Source organism: Lissotriton helveticus, chromosome 4_1 (genome assembly GCF_964261635.1).
Source record: "Lissotriton helveticus chromosome 4_1, aLisHel1.1, whole genome shotgun sequence".
NCBI classification, from domain to species: Eukaryota; Metazoa; Chordata; class Amphibia; order Caudata; family Salamandridae; genus Lissotriton; species Lissotriton helveticus.
Window position 1 is genome coordinate 1,937,328,927 of NC_136063.1, and position 15,602 is coordinate 1,937,344,528.

Here is a 15,602-nt window from a genome sequence, read left to right on the forward strand (position 1 = left end):
TAATCTTCCTCGGGATGATTGATGCGCTCTATAAATATTAAAAAGTACAAATACAAAATAGACTGCTCAATAGCGGGCATGTACTTCTGGAAGGTCCTGTGGCTCCCTCATAAACATCGCCCCTGCGGAGTATATGTGTCGCCAGTCTTAAAGGCCACCCTCCTGGGAGTGTGGGATAGGATACAGGTGCCATATGGCCTCTCAACCGCTGTGTCCCCCCTCGCCCCATTTATAGGCAACCCTGAATTCCCACCGGCTCACATGGGGAATGGCTATCTCCATTGGCAACTGTAATGGAGTTCGCTAGCCTCACCGAAGGCTTAGGGATCCCTCGGAAGGGGTACTGTCAATATTTGGCTGTCCGTCATTGGGTAACCCAGCCACAGATACGACCCCGTACTGGTTGCTTTTTAACAAAGTTTGAGAAATTGTACATTACTAGAACATCAGACAAACGGCTGCTATGAGACAATTACGCCTTTTTAAACACCCCCAGGCAGCACAGTAAATCTCCTGCGCAGCGTAGGTGGGAATCTGGAATGTACTGTGAGTTCTCCCCCAAGGAATGGCACAATATTATACACAGGGCCAGAGCCTCTTCACACAGTACAGTGGGCAAAGAGATGTTTTTGAAAATTGCACATTATTGGTACTACACACTGGCAAGAATAATCAAATGGAAACCGGGAGGGATTGGGCAATGCTAGCATCATTGTGGTCAACCGGGCATGCTCACTCATATTCTTTGGTCATGCCCGAAGATACAGGAATACTGGGAGGTCATTATTAAGGATATAGATGACATATACATCACTGATTTACCCAAATTCACCTCATACACCGGCACCTCGCAGGCTGATTGTTGCTTAATTCAGAGACTCTGTCCATCACCACCCCTTGTTGTAAATAATTTTGTCCACCCTAAGCGTGGAAGGGTATACTCAGATGTGAGTCCCTTGCTCATTGCACCATCAGGATTCAAGCAAGCCGGGCCGAAGACGCCTGAAATGGCAGAAACCGGTCCCCGGAAGCTTGTTTCCTTCCCAGTGTAAGAATTGGCTTTTTTAGTCTGGTCTGCCCTGTTCCCATGATGCACTGGGCCAGGGACAGACTAATTTGCATACAGCCAGGTTCTGAAACTGGGATGGTGCAATGAGCTAAAAAACGGTGTTGGATCTAGCCCTGATCTCTTGACTGGGTGAGAGTACTCTGCTTAATTCAGAGACTCTGTCCATCACCACCCCTTGTTGTAAATAATTTTGTCCACCCTAAGCGTGGAAGGGTATACTCAGATGTGAGTCCCTTGCTCATTGCACCATCAGGATTCAAGCAAGCCGGGCCGAAGACGCCTGAAATGGCAGAAACCGGTCCCCGGAAGCTTGTTTCCTTCCCAGTGTAAGAATTGGCTTTTGTAGTCTGGTCTGCCCTGTTCCCATGATGCACTGGGCCAGGGACAGACTAATTTGCATACAGCCAGGTTCTGAAACTGGGATGGTGCAATGAGCTAAAAAACGGTGTTGGATCTAGCCCTGATCTTTTGACTGGGTGAGAGTACTCTGCTTAATTCAGAGACTCTGTCCATCACCACCCCTTGTTGTAAATAATTTTGTCCACCCTAAGCGTGGAAGGATATACTCAGATGTGAGTCCCTTGCTCATTGCACCATCAGGATTCAAGCAAGCCGGGCCGAAGACGCCTGAAATGGCAGAAACCGGTCCCCGGAAGCTTGTTTCCTTCCCAGTGTAAGAATTGGCTTTTGTAGTCTGGTCTGCCCTGTTCCCATGATGCACTGGGCCAGGGACAGACTAATTTGCATACAGCCAGGTTCTGAAACTGGGATGGTGCAATGAGCTAAAAAACGGTGTTGGATCTAGCCCTGATCTCTTGACTGGGTGAGAGTACTCTGCTTAATTCAGACACTCTGTCCATCACCACCCCTTGTTGTAAATGATTGTTGCTGGCGGCATGGGTGAGTTTGAAGCTGGTATTTCCAAGAACAGACAGACCCGCGAGCACACCCTGCTGGCCTACACCATGGGGCTGAAGCAGCTGATCATTGGTGTGAACAAGATGGACTCCACCAAACCCCCTTACAGCCAGAAGCGTTTTGAAGAAATCACCATGGAAGTCAGCACCTACATCAAGAAAATCGGTTACAACCCAGTCACAGTGGCATTTGTGCCAATCTCTGGCTGGCACAGTCACCCTGCTTGAAGCCCTAGACTCCATCATCCCGTCTACCCATCCCACCAACTAGTCCCTGCGTCTGCCCCTGCAGGATGTCTACAAGATAGGCGGTATTGGCACAGTCCCACTGGGCCGTGTGGAAACCGGTATCAGTAAGGCTGGCATGTTGGTGCCTTTGCCCCCAGTAACATAACCACTGAAGTAAAGTCTGTGTAGATGCACCACGAGGCGCTGAGGGAGGCTCTCCCCGGTGACAATGTTGGCTTCAACGTGAAGAATGTGTCTGTGAAAGATTTCCGATGAGGGAATGTAGCCGGTGACAGCAAAAACGATCCCCCGATGGAGACTGGGAGCTTCACAGTGATTTCCGAAGAGGGAATGTAGCCGGTGACAGCAAAAACGATCCCCCGATGGAGACTTGGAGCTTCACTGCCCAGGTCATTGTTCTGAATCGCCCTGGCCAGATCAGCCAGGGATACGCCTCTGTGTTGGATTGCCACACCGCTCACATTACCTGCAAATTCGCTGAGCTGAAGGAAAAAAACGACAGACGATCTGGCAAGAAGCTTGAAGATGCACCAAAGGCACTCAAGTCAGGAGATGCAGCCATTGTGGACATGATTCCAGGCAAACCCAAGTGTGTGGAGAGCTTCTCCAACTACACTCCTCTTGGTCTTTTAGCTGTCTGCGACATGAGGCAGACGGTAGCTGTCGGAGTTATCAAGGCGGTTGAGAAGAAGGCTGCCAGTGCTGACGAAGTCACCAAGTCCGCAATCATGGCCTCTGGCAAGAAGTAGCGCCAGCCACACCCAGCTGCCCTAATGGCACTGGGTACCCAGAATCCTCTGGTCTTGGATCGCAATCTGCACTCTATGATCAGGGACTGGTTACTGAGCATTAGGGTCCATCACAAGAGCCTCCGCAGGAAAAGGAGGATGGACTTGGCGCTAGTTCTAATGTTTTAATATTTTGTGACGTACATTCTGGTTATTCCCCGTCTGTTATTTCTGAATAAAATATTGGCACAACTCCAAATAAATAAATAAATAAATAAAAAATAGTGCTCCATCTCATTATCGCCCCCCTCCTAAAGGAATAAGGATAACAATTGGCCATACCCGCCCAGATCATCTATGACCAGACAAGTCAACGCCGTCTCCACGTCATGCTTCAACACCCTGCGCATGCTACGCAAGATCTACCGGTGGATCCCCACCGAGACTAGGAAGACGGTCACCCAGGCCCTCGTCACCAGCCGACTGGACTACGGCAACTCCCTCTACGCCGGAACCACTGCCAAACTCCAGAAGAGACTCCAGCGGATCCAGAACGCCTCAGCAAGACTCATCCTGGACATCCCCCGACACAGCCACATCTCCGGACACCTGAGAGACCTGCACTGGCTCCCGATCAACAAGAGAATCACGTTCAGACTCCTCACCCACGCACACAAAGCCCTGCACAACCAAGGCCCAGGATACCTCAACAACCGACTCAACTTCTACACTCCGACCCGCCAGCTTTGATCGACCAACCACGCCCTCGCCGCCGTCCCCCGCATCCGAAGAGCCACCACAGGAGGAAGGTCCTTCTCCTACCTGGCAGCCAAGACATGGAACTCCCTCCCCACCCACCTTCGCCTCACCCAGGACCACCTCTCCTTCAGGAAGCAGCTCAAGACCTGGCTGTTCGAACAGTAGCGGACCCCCCCCCCCCCCAAGCGCCTTGAGACCCTCTGGGTGAGTAGTGCGCTATATAAATGCCTTGATTGATTGATTGATTGATGTGACACTTGCCTGGCACACCCTACACACACATAGGAGAAAGACCTCTTTACCCTCCTCTGTCTCTTTTAATTTCTTCCTTTTATGCCTTTACATCTAGCTCATATGTATGATCCCCACCAGCCAGTGGATGTAGGTGCCGGCTACTGTAATGTTTGTCTTTTCAAATCAATAAAAGATTTAAACCATAAAAAGATGCACTTTGCAAGAATACTTTAAAAACACAGTTCTTTGAAATCTATAATTCCGTCTCGTGCTACAGCAGTGCTGTAAACAACAGAATCCAACAGTTCTGTCTGACCACGTCAGTCAGGGCATCAACAGACTTGTGAACAGTACCTTTTGTGTTGCTGCCGACGCATTGGTGCTGGCCGGTCGTGGCAACTGTCTTGGTTGCCATGTGAAGCGGAGCAGTGCAGCGTGTGGTGCCCTCAAGTCGCGGTGCAGGCAGCGGCTTGTTGATGGTCATCTAGCAGCGTCGGCGAGACCAGGACCTCAACAGTTTTGGGTTCTCACCACTCATTTGCATCAACCATCTGAGGGTCCTGTAGTCTGTCTGAACTCGGAAGTGAGTCTCAAACAATTAGGGTCTTAGTTTCCTCAGTACCCAGACCACAGCAAAAGCTTCTCTTTCTATGACAATCCACCCCTGTTCTCTAGGGAGTAGTCTCCTGCTAAGGAAGACTACAGGCTGGTATAGGTCCTCACTGTTCAGTAGTGAGAGCACTGCTCCCACACCATGCACTACGAATTCCTTGGAGAAGTTGGGTGCCTTGAGCACGGGTGCTGTGCACATATCTGCGTTCAGGGCATCAAAAGCTTTCTGGCAGGCCTCAGTCCAGATCACCTTCTTGGGCTGCTTCCTGGAAGTCAGCTCTCTTAAGGGGGCAACAATGGTGCCATTGCCCTTAACAAATATCCTGTAGTAACCGGTGAGACCTAAAGAGGCTCTCATCTCTGTCCGGGTCTTGGGGGCTCACAAGCCAGAATGGTGTCAATCTTGGACTGTACGGGCCTGGCCTGTAGGTACCTGGCCGCTTCCGACCTGGTGTCCCAAGTACACCACAGAGCCCTGCCCAATCTGGCACTTACTGGGCTTGACCATGAGGCCCTTCAACATTTCCTAGCTGGAAGTGTTCTTCCCAGCTGGAACTGAACACTGCAATGTCATCCAGGTAGGCAGCACTGAAATCCTCCAGTCCAGCCAACACCTAGTTGACCAACCTCTGAAAGATGACAGGAGCATTGTTCAATCCAAAGGGCATCCCCTGAAACTGGTAGGGGGTTGAAAATACTAATTTCTCCTTTGCCCCCTCGGCTAAGGCATTCTGCTTGTACCCAGATGGCAAATCAAACGTGCTGAGGAACTTAGCTGGTCACAACTGATCAATGAGCTCATCATCTCTAGGTATAGGATGACCGTCAGTCTTGGTGATGGCATTGAGCCCACAGTAGTCCACACAACTGCAGTTCTGGAGTGGCATCGGGTGCAGCAGCCTTTGAGACCAAGACCACTGGACTTCCCTAAGGACTGTTGGAGGGCTCTATCACCCCTAACATCAACATCTTTGAGCACTCCTCTGTGATGCTGGTTCTGACCCGGTCAGTTAAACGGTAAATCTTATGCTTTACAAGAGGGCTGTCACCAGTGTCTATGTCATGGGCACACCAGAGAGTAACACCGTGGCTCAGAGAGAACAGTGCAGCAAACTTTCACAACAACTGGCAACAGTACCCCTGCTACTCTGGGGTCAGTATACGGGAGTGGATCACACCTTCCACTGACCCATTGTGCTCCTTGGTAGACAGGCAGTCAGGGAGAGGTTCACTCTCCTCTTCCACCCCATCATCTGTCGCCAAGAGCATGCTCACTTCGGATCGCTCAAAGTGAGGCTCGAGGCAGTTCACATAGAGGACCCTCAAAGGGTTCCTGGGAGTCTGTAAATTCACCAGATAGTTGACATCACTTTTGCACTCCACCACCTCAAAAGGTCCAGTTCTACTTCTTCTGCAAGGCACAAGGTTCCACTGGGGCCATGACCCACACTTTTTGGCAAGGCTGAAACTCTACCAGAGTGGCATTCTTGTCGTACCAGAGTTTCATCTCCTCCTGGCTTGCTTCCAGGTTCGCCTGAGCGAGTTTCCTGAAGTGGGCAGTTTGGTTCCTGAAGGCCAGCGAGTATCTAAATACATCCTGGCAAGTTTTCCTGGGAGCTGACTCCCTGCCTTCCTTGAACACACTAAGAGATGCTCTCACAAGGTTCCCTTACTGAAGCTCAAAAGGACTGATCCCTAGAGACGTCTGTGGTACCTCCCTATATGCAAAGAGAAGGCATGGCAAGAGGACATCCCACTTACACCTCATGGGTTCTGTTAGACCCTTGATCATGCCCTTCCAGGTTTTGTTGAGTCTCTCCACCAAAAAGTTACCTTGTGGGTGGTAAGGAGTGGTGAACTTGTAGGGTACACCACACTCCTTCCACAGGGATTTCATATACTTTGATATGAAATTGGTTTCACAGTCAGAAATCACGTCTTTGGGGAAACCCAAATGGGAAAAGATCCCGATTAACACCTGTTCCACCACTGGTGCCGTCCTTGTTCTGAGGGGATTGCCACAGGGTTCCGGGTGGCATGGTCCACCAAGACTATGGATGTACCTGTTCCCTATGGCTGTCTTGGGGTCCAGTGGCCCCAAAACGTCCCTCCCAACCATTTCAAAAGGGGTTCCAACAACTAGAAAATGTTGGAGAGGAGCCTTGCACTTTCTCCCACTCTTACCACTTGCCTGGCAAGTTTGCCAAGAACTCCAATCTCCATCTGACTGCCTTTGCATTTAGAGTCAAAATAAATGGGTGATAAGCCTGTCAAATGTTTTGTCCCTTCCCAAATGTCCTGCCAAATGCTCGTCGTGAGCCAGACCCAGTAGGTAAGTCCTGAACCAAATGTCCTGCCAAATGCTCGTCGTGAGCCAGACCCAGTAGGTAAGTCCTGAAGCACTGGGGTACCACCAGCACACAGGCTGACTAGGCTCAGCGACCTTAGGCAAGCTGTACAGGAGACCATTCTTCCAGTAGATCCAGCATGATCTAGAATGATCACCAGCTGCCTGGTTTGCAGCCTGCTACCACAAACCCTTTAGAGAAGGGCATTCTCTCTGCTCCCTGAAGAATTCTTCCCTGGTGGGAACACCTTCTTGCTCCCAATAGGTCAGCTCAGATAAGTCCCCCAGTTTAGCTACCTGCTCCCCTGTAGGTACCGGTACGTCCCCATCAAGGTCAGCCTCCTCCCGGCCCGTGGGAAGCTCAGGGGTGGGTTTCCTGTACCCGATGCCCTTTCTCTTGGCAGGAGCCACTGTATCAGGCTCTAGGGCCTTCCGATCACCCTTTTCGGCCACCATTGACCGAGTGGTCACGCATGCACGCACGCACGCAAATACAGAGACTTGAAAGAAAGTTAATCAGATCACGCCTTCATGGTCACGTACTAACAAAATATTTGGAATCCAACATAATCCTAAAAGGATTACAGGTCCGCAACAAACCTGCATTCTTCATAGACGCCCCAAAATTTAGGGAAGGATTTAGCTACGTGGCGAACAACTGCTCCAGGCACTGGATGGTGCTTGGAGTGGAAACCGCAATAGAGTACGTAAGAAAACGTACACAGAAAATAGCTGACCTTAAAAGGGAGATACTAGGAGACTCAGCACTCACAAATGCTAAGGAGGCATTGGAATACGCAGAGAAAGCACTGGTTGACTTTTAGAAAACTAGACAAGTTATCCAAAGACGTCAGGAATTACGACAAAAAGATAACCTACCCATAGCCTCTCCGACGATTACTACCTGCAGGATAACCAGGGGTTCTTCTCGAATAAGGGTAGACAGGGCCCCAGAAGGTATAATACATTATCAGATTCCTTAGTGGGAAGTAGTTCGGACTCAGATTCTGATAGGCCTTCAACCAGCAACCAGGACAATCAAGGCCCCCATTTTGTAGGAGAGAGCTATCACCGAGGCAACAGGGGCGGAGGGAGACAGCAGAATTGGGAGAGGCCAAGGAGATGGGGCAGGGGACGGAACACACAACAAGGGGTATCACGTGTTCGTTTCTATCAACCAGAGGCACATGGAGAGATCTCCACACGGAGACAAACTTACAGATGGTAGGCGACCATACAGAACACAACACTCTCACCAATTCTCTCAGCAGAGTTACCCTGGCACCCATGACACAGAAAGTACCCACTGAAATAACACCTATTACAGTTCTTACCCTGGCACCCATGACACAGAGTGTGCCTACGGAAATAACACCTGTTACAGTTGAGACAGGACGACGGTTAGACACACAGAGCGGCACAGACTTGTTAACCGTTGGTGGCAATGAAAATATACCTATGACGACTGGGGATGTCGAACTGAGAACTATAGTTGATCAGGCAGATCCGCTAGTCAACTTATCTAACCACATCATGACACAAGCTGAGAGGGATATCTTTGCCAAGGGGCTGTCCTTTGTACCAACTGTGATACCTGATTCATTCCAGGTGAAACTAGAACTACAACGTTTTTTCCGCAAGATCAGATTAAAATACTACTATTCAAAGAACACCTATACACCAAAGCCAGCAGCGACCACATTTAGACCAACCTCAACCTTCACACCTGCAGCTTACATGATGAGTGAGAGAATACTTGCATTTGAAAAAATTGTACATGAGGACACCATGCACCTTCTGGATAGGAGCAAACACATCAGCTACAACATTAGTAAAGAAGAGAGATTGTCACTCAACTCTTTGGGGAAGAATAACTCTATAATCATCAAAGCAGCCGACAAGTATGGTGCGGTGGTACTGCAGAATACAGATGACTACGTCAAAGAGAGCAGCTCGGGCCCTCGAGAGCTACCAAATTATCGCAAGGGACCCCACTGAAGATCTCAGAACCCTGATAGAAGAGACTACACGGAAGGGACTAGATGATGGCTTCCTGAGCCAACATGAATATGAATTTTTGAATCAGAAGGAACCAAGGATTCCAACTATTTACACCTTGCCAAAAGTACACAAGCGACTGGAAAATCCACCAGGGATACCCATTGTGTCGGGGTGTGGCTCAATTTTGGAACCTCTCAAACAATTTATTGACCAGTTTTTACAGCCCTGGGTCCCCATAACAAAATCCTTTGTGAGGGACTGCATGCATATAATACAATTGCTTGAAGGTCAACCCTTTGATTGCCAAAACCAAATACTGGTCACCATGGATGTGTCATCATTATACACATCAATCCCACAAAACAAAGCACTGGAAATAATTAGAACTACCTTAGATTCAAGACCTGGACCTCATTGGATCCCAACAACTTTCCTGATTTCTCTTCTAGAGATAGCAATGAAGAAAATGTATTTCATCTTCAGACGACAGTTTTACTACCAATGTAAGGGAGTACCCATGGGCGCCACATATACCCCAAGTCTAGCTAACATCTTTATGGACGGCTATGAAGAGGAAAATCTTTACAATTGGGCTAACCCGTACCTCAACAAAATCGAGATTTGGAAGAGATACATCGATGATGTGATAATGGTATGGTCAGGAAGTGAAAGTGAACTGTTGGAATTTCACACATGGCTCACCAACAGAAGTGTGGATATCCAATTCACAATGACTTGCAGCAAAGAATCCATAGACTTCTTGGATCTCACATTCAAAACAGAGGATGGGTTATTGTATTGTGACCTCTACCGCAAGCCAATGGAGAGGAATACCTTGCTGATGAATGGCTCACATCACCCCCGGAACTTAAGGGATAACTTGCCCTACGGGCAATATTTGAGACTGAAGAGAAACTGATCCAAAAGAAAATACTTTTTCAAGGAGTCTGAAGTACTAACAAAACGCTTGAAAGAGAGAGGGTATCCAACTGGCCTTTTGAGGCGGGACAAAAAGCGAGCCTGGTTCTGTCCACGGGATGAGTTGCTTGAAGTCAAAGAAAAGTCGAAAGAGACTAATAACATTGTTTGTGTAACAACTTTCAATGCAAGGAGCAACGAAATAAAAAAGATAATACAGAAATATTGGAACCTCGTAGCTGGAGAGCTACAAAATACACAGCAACATTATTTGCCTTCAAGAGGGGAAAGAACATTAAAGACACAGTAGTGAAAGCTTTTCTGGAACCGCCAAAACAGCCAGACCTAAGAAGTTACCTTGGCCTCCCACCAGTGACCGGGCATCAAAAATGTGGACAGTGCAAAGCCTGTAATTCATGCCAAGAGGGCACGGACTTCACACACAACAACAGAACCTAAAAATTGTCACATTTCACTTATTGCAATAGTTCACATGTGATACACGCATTCCGTTGCCCTTGTGCACAAATATATGTGGGTCAAACAACACAGAAAGTCAAAATCAGGATCCTGCAGCACATGAGTAGACTAAGATGCAAAACACCGGGGTTCACCATTGGTTGAACACTTCACCACACACAATCACAAACTGGATGACATCAAATGGTGGGCTCTAGAAAAGATTTGCCCAATTGTCGGGGCGGGGGTCCATCACTACATCACTCAACTTCATAGAGTGGAGATGGATACATTGCCTCAACTCAGTCCAGAATGGGCTGAATGAAATGGAGGACATTTCTAGACAAATGGGACAATTGTAGTTCTAGGTATTACTCATTTCTACCATTGGATCACATGACACACCAGAATTCCCCGGACACCTAAGCATACCATCGCTTACGCTACCACACTTAATTCCTGGGTATGTGGAAGCTTTTTCAAGAGTTCAATTGACATTATGCATGCTACCTGCACATAGTGTTTTTTGATTTGAAGCTACCAATTTGGAGTGTCTTCACTAGATGAAAAATAGAGCGATCTAGTAATTTTGTCAAAATGCTCACAATGTATATCAAATTGCCATAGAATATCGAATCTGAAGTTAGGTGGGATTACCTAAATACAAAGTCTGCACTTTCGGTGTTTCTATTGAAAAATGGACAGAAAAAGTTTTTAAAATGCTTCTTAAAATGTCTTTGGAACATCATGCACTTGGCTGAGTGGCACTACCGTGTACTGCTTCAAACACAATATCTAAAAAACCTAATGTAACCCCTATACTGAAACGGGTAATAGGTAGGTGCTTAACTATTTGTGATTGAAATGATTTCATGCATACTTCGCATAGTGCGTCCTGTATTTTCCACTGTATGCACTGCCTTCCTTCCCCATGAGACTCGTGCCAGCACATGGAAAGCGCAGCCCCAAATTGTTTTGTTTTTTCAAAGGACTACTAGAGACTTTTAGAGAAACTGAGTCTGTATTTCAACATTTATCCCCCCATAGACTGCGGGCCACAACCGCGGTCACCAGCCGGTTGACTGGTTGTCAGCACGCCGGGCTGGTTGCTTGGCAACCGCTCAATGTGCTTTGCATAGCGAGCCGATCTGTATAACCCACAGATTGGGCTACACGCTAGCATTTTAAATCGCCACGGTAAATTGTTTTACATGCCATGTAGGAAGATTGCTTATTTTTAAATGACCTTTTCCCCCCGTCATTTTTCATGTCAGACTGCTGGCGAGAACCGCGGTCCGCCAGGTCACGTAGGGGGACGTGAAACTATCCCGCCGTCTTGGTTGCTATGCAACGGGCCAACGCACTGCGGCAGGCGGAGCGTCCTCGCGCTTGCCTAACTAGCATATAACGGTCAGCGCTTTTAATCCTTAGCGATCGTGTTTGGTGCAGCGAGTGATAACTGCACCCGAGCGAGAGAGATACAGAAACCGTGGATCTTCAAGGTGAGCATGTTGCAGCGGTCCATTTCCTCGCTCCACTGTATGCTCTTGCAACGGATTTGGGAACTGTTTCATTAATTATAACTCCCCTCTGACACATTTTTTCTTCTGGGCCACGGATTATCTGTAGATCAGCCCTGATGTTAACACACTCAGTTGGATTGTATTAAGGCACCATTTACCTTGGAGGTGAGTGCTCTTAACCTCGCGCCAAATCTTAGAGAATTGCTTGGGTTGAGAAGTTTATCCTAATTTCTACACCCCTTCTTTTTGTAGAACCACAGAACTAACGGAGCAATTACCCTTAGCCTGCCATAAAATCATGAGTGGCCTTGCTTGAGCCAGCCTCAGAGATACTCACCTGGCCCCTCACCCCTTGAGGTGAGGTTTTAGCACCACAAGTATTACATTAACTTTCTGGCTAAATTGTCTTGCCAATCCAAATCTGACCCCAGCTCATTTTAATCAACAGGCTGTCTAAAAGCCCACCACAACCCCCCCCTTACCTTGTCCTGATGAAGACCTGCAATGACACTTTAAGAGTGCTTTCCTAGGGTTGAAACGTTGACTATAAAACTATCTGGACCAGCTTTTTGGATTCTGCGCTGAGACTAAAACTCGTGGTCTGCAGAATTATATGAAGAACCTTGTACTACTGGCCGATTTCCCACCCTTCTTCCCCTTTTCTTATCACAGTATATAGTACACGTTCACGAATATCACAGAGCACTGAATGTCAAAATTCTTTCACAAATGATGCACCACCACGTATTGTTGACAGCCATGTATACATTTGAATAAGGGTATTTATAAATGAAGCAATTTATATAAAGACTCTCTTATCATACCCTAGTAGGTTTGGTTTTGCATTTCTTGTTCTTTGATAAGATTGGTTTGGAAATAAATAATTGGCTGAATAATGAAAAAAGTCTGAAGAAAAAATACGCACCCAACAGAGCCATTTGTATATCTTGTTCACTCTGGCAACCCAAGCATCTCCAAGTGAGACCTGAGCTCAACATCCTTCCAGAAGGACTGCTCCAGGTCATTTGCCAGTAGACAATCTACATGAGTGTTCCACAGCAACTTCTTGGGGGAATGCCCTGGGGCCTACTTGCTCCTCAGAGACCAAGTGACACCTAAATGAGGTCTCACTGGTTTTAGTATCTCACATTGATGGTTACCCAGGCGCTGTATTCTTTAGTGTTAGCAAGCACCTGGCTTCACTGTCCCCTAGTGAGACAAGAGTCATTTCTGCGGAATCCCCCCTCCTGTGGGCACCCCTCCTCCCCAAGCGTTACACTAGCCAACACCTTGGAATGCCCACCGGTGGGTACCTGTGCCCTCTTGGAATACTTTGGGTCCCCCTTCAAGTGACCCACCTGATCACAGGCATAGCACTTACAGGGGACAGTCTTTGCAGGCTTTCCTGCAGAGACTGGCATGTCTGGCTGCTACCCAGACCCTCAGGACCTTTTGTAGCTCATTCTTCCTGGTGAGATCTCTGGCTTCGAACTTTAGGTTTTTGAAAATAGCCTTCAACTCTTTCACTTTGTAGGATTCCAACCTATCCTCCTCAAAGGCCACTTCCAAAGATGCAACAGATGATGCTCTTGATTCAGGCATGATGAAGTAGCAAGTTCAAACTGGCAAGATCAAAAATAGGCCAAAAAGAAAAAGAACCAGTATGTGGCACGTGAATGGTCTGCGATATGTTGGTAGTGCACACCAATCACTGTAAGTCAAGTGCAAATACAAGTCCTATCCTCACAGCTGACAACTAATGTTAGAAATGGGGTTCTCTAGTTGGCAGAGGTAGGTCGCTCCCCCCGCCACACGGCTCCTCCTGTTGTGCCCGTGTATCTGTCCCACTGCTGCCGCTGCCGAGGGTTCGCCGCTGGTGTGCCCCTGGTGACTGTGTTGCTTTTTTCCACTGTACTGCTAATCTGTTTCCTCCAACTTGGAATTTGTATTTTGTATTTTTGGTTTTCTGTTCTTAGGCGTTCCTTTTTGCCCCCCTGCCCTCTGTGCCCCCCCTGCTCCCCGCAGCTGCTCCCCTGCGGCCCACCCCCTTTTGCCTTTTGTGTCCCGTGACCTCGCCCATTGGCCACCCCGCTCCCGCCTCCCAGCTGCTCCTCCCTCCCACTTCGCCTCTTATGGAGGACGCCATGCGCCAAAGGCAAGCCCGTCTGCGCCTGTGCGCGCCTGGACCGCGCCCAGCACCAGAACCCCTGCACCCCGTGCCACCCGCAACGCCGGAAGGCGCTATGACTCCAGCACCCTCCACGCACTCAACCCTGGACGATACCATCCCTGCTGCCAGGCATCCCGAAGCACACCCAATGGCCTTTCACCTGCCGGAACTGCAGATACACCAGCATCCAGCCCGCCAAACCACCAACCAGAGAAACCAACTAGCTCAGATGCATCCTCCTCAACACCCGCTCCGCTTGCAATACGCTATCGAACTCTGGGACCTCCTAGACTCCACCGCTCCCGACGTCGCCCTTCCTGACCGAGACCTGGCTGAACGCCAACTCAGCACCAGACATCGCCATAGACATCCCACAGGGCTACAAGATCTCCCACAGAGACCGCGCCATCGGAGTTGGAGGGGGAATCGCCATCGTCCACAAAGACACCCTCAGAGTCTCGACCAACACCAACGACACCCTCACCACCGCCGAGCACATGCACTTCCAGATCCACACCGACCCCAACACGACCCTCGGAGGAACACTCGTCTACAGACCACCCGGACCACGACCACAGTTCAGCGAAACCATTGCCGACCTCGTCAGCACCCACGCCCTCGCCTCCTCGTACTACATCCTCCTCGAGAACAACAACAACGCCAACTCCACCGCCCTGATCGACAACCTCGCCAACCTCGGACTCAAACAGCTCGTGACGACACCCATCCACGCTGCTGGACACACGCTTGACCCCATCTTCTCCGCAAGCCCCCACGTCTCCTTCAACCACACCACCGTTCCCCACTGGACCAACCACAGATGCATTCACTTCACCTTCAGGAAACCCGCCACACACCACCGCACCCAACAGCTGCCACGCCGCTGCTGGGGCAAGGTCACCAAGGATCAACTGACCACTACCCTCGCCCTGAAACCACCCGCCGACCCCATCGACCCCGACTCCGCCGCTACCAATCTTAAACTGTGGATCAACGACTGCGCCAACACCCTTGCCCCTCCCAAGATCTCCATAAACAACCACACCGACAAGAAAGCCGCCTGGTTTACCAAAGACCTCCGGACCTCCAAGCACACCTGTCGGAAGCTAGAGAAGAAATGCTTCCGCGACCGTTCACCAGACAGCCTCACAGCCCACAAGAATGCCACCCGCAGACACCACCAACTCATCAGGACCGCCAAAAGGACCGCCTTCAAGGACTGCCTAGACAGCAACGCACACAACACCAAAGAGCTCTTCAGCATCGTGAAAGAACTCTCCAACCCCAGCTCCAACACCAACGACATTTCACCATCACAAGACCTGTGCGACTCCCTGGCCACCTTCTTTCACCGCAAGATCACCGACATCCACGACAGCTTCAAATGCAACACCACAGCACCCACCACCAAGACCACCATCCCTGCGACCTCCACCCACACCAGTCGCCTGACCGCCTGGTCCAACGTCAGCGACGAAGACACCATCAAAACCATGAACTCCATCCACTCCGGATCCCCATCCGACCTGTGCCCTCACCAAGTTTTCAACATTGCCAGCACAACTATCGCACCCCACCTCCGGAAAACAATCAACACCTCCTTCGAGACAGCATCC

General features: G+C 49.2%; 1 pseudogene; it reads left to right on the forward strand.

The window, feature by feature from the left end:
* The first annotated feature begins 728 nt into the window (after positions 1-728).
* Positions 729-2,984, forward strand: LOC144828239 (elongation factor 1-alpha, oocyte form pseudogene; annotated as a pseudogene).
* Positions 2,985-15,602: the final 12,618 nt, after the last annotated feature.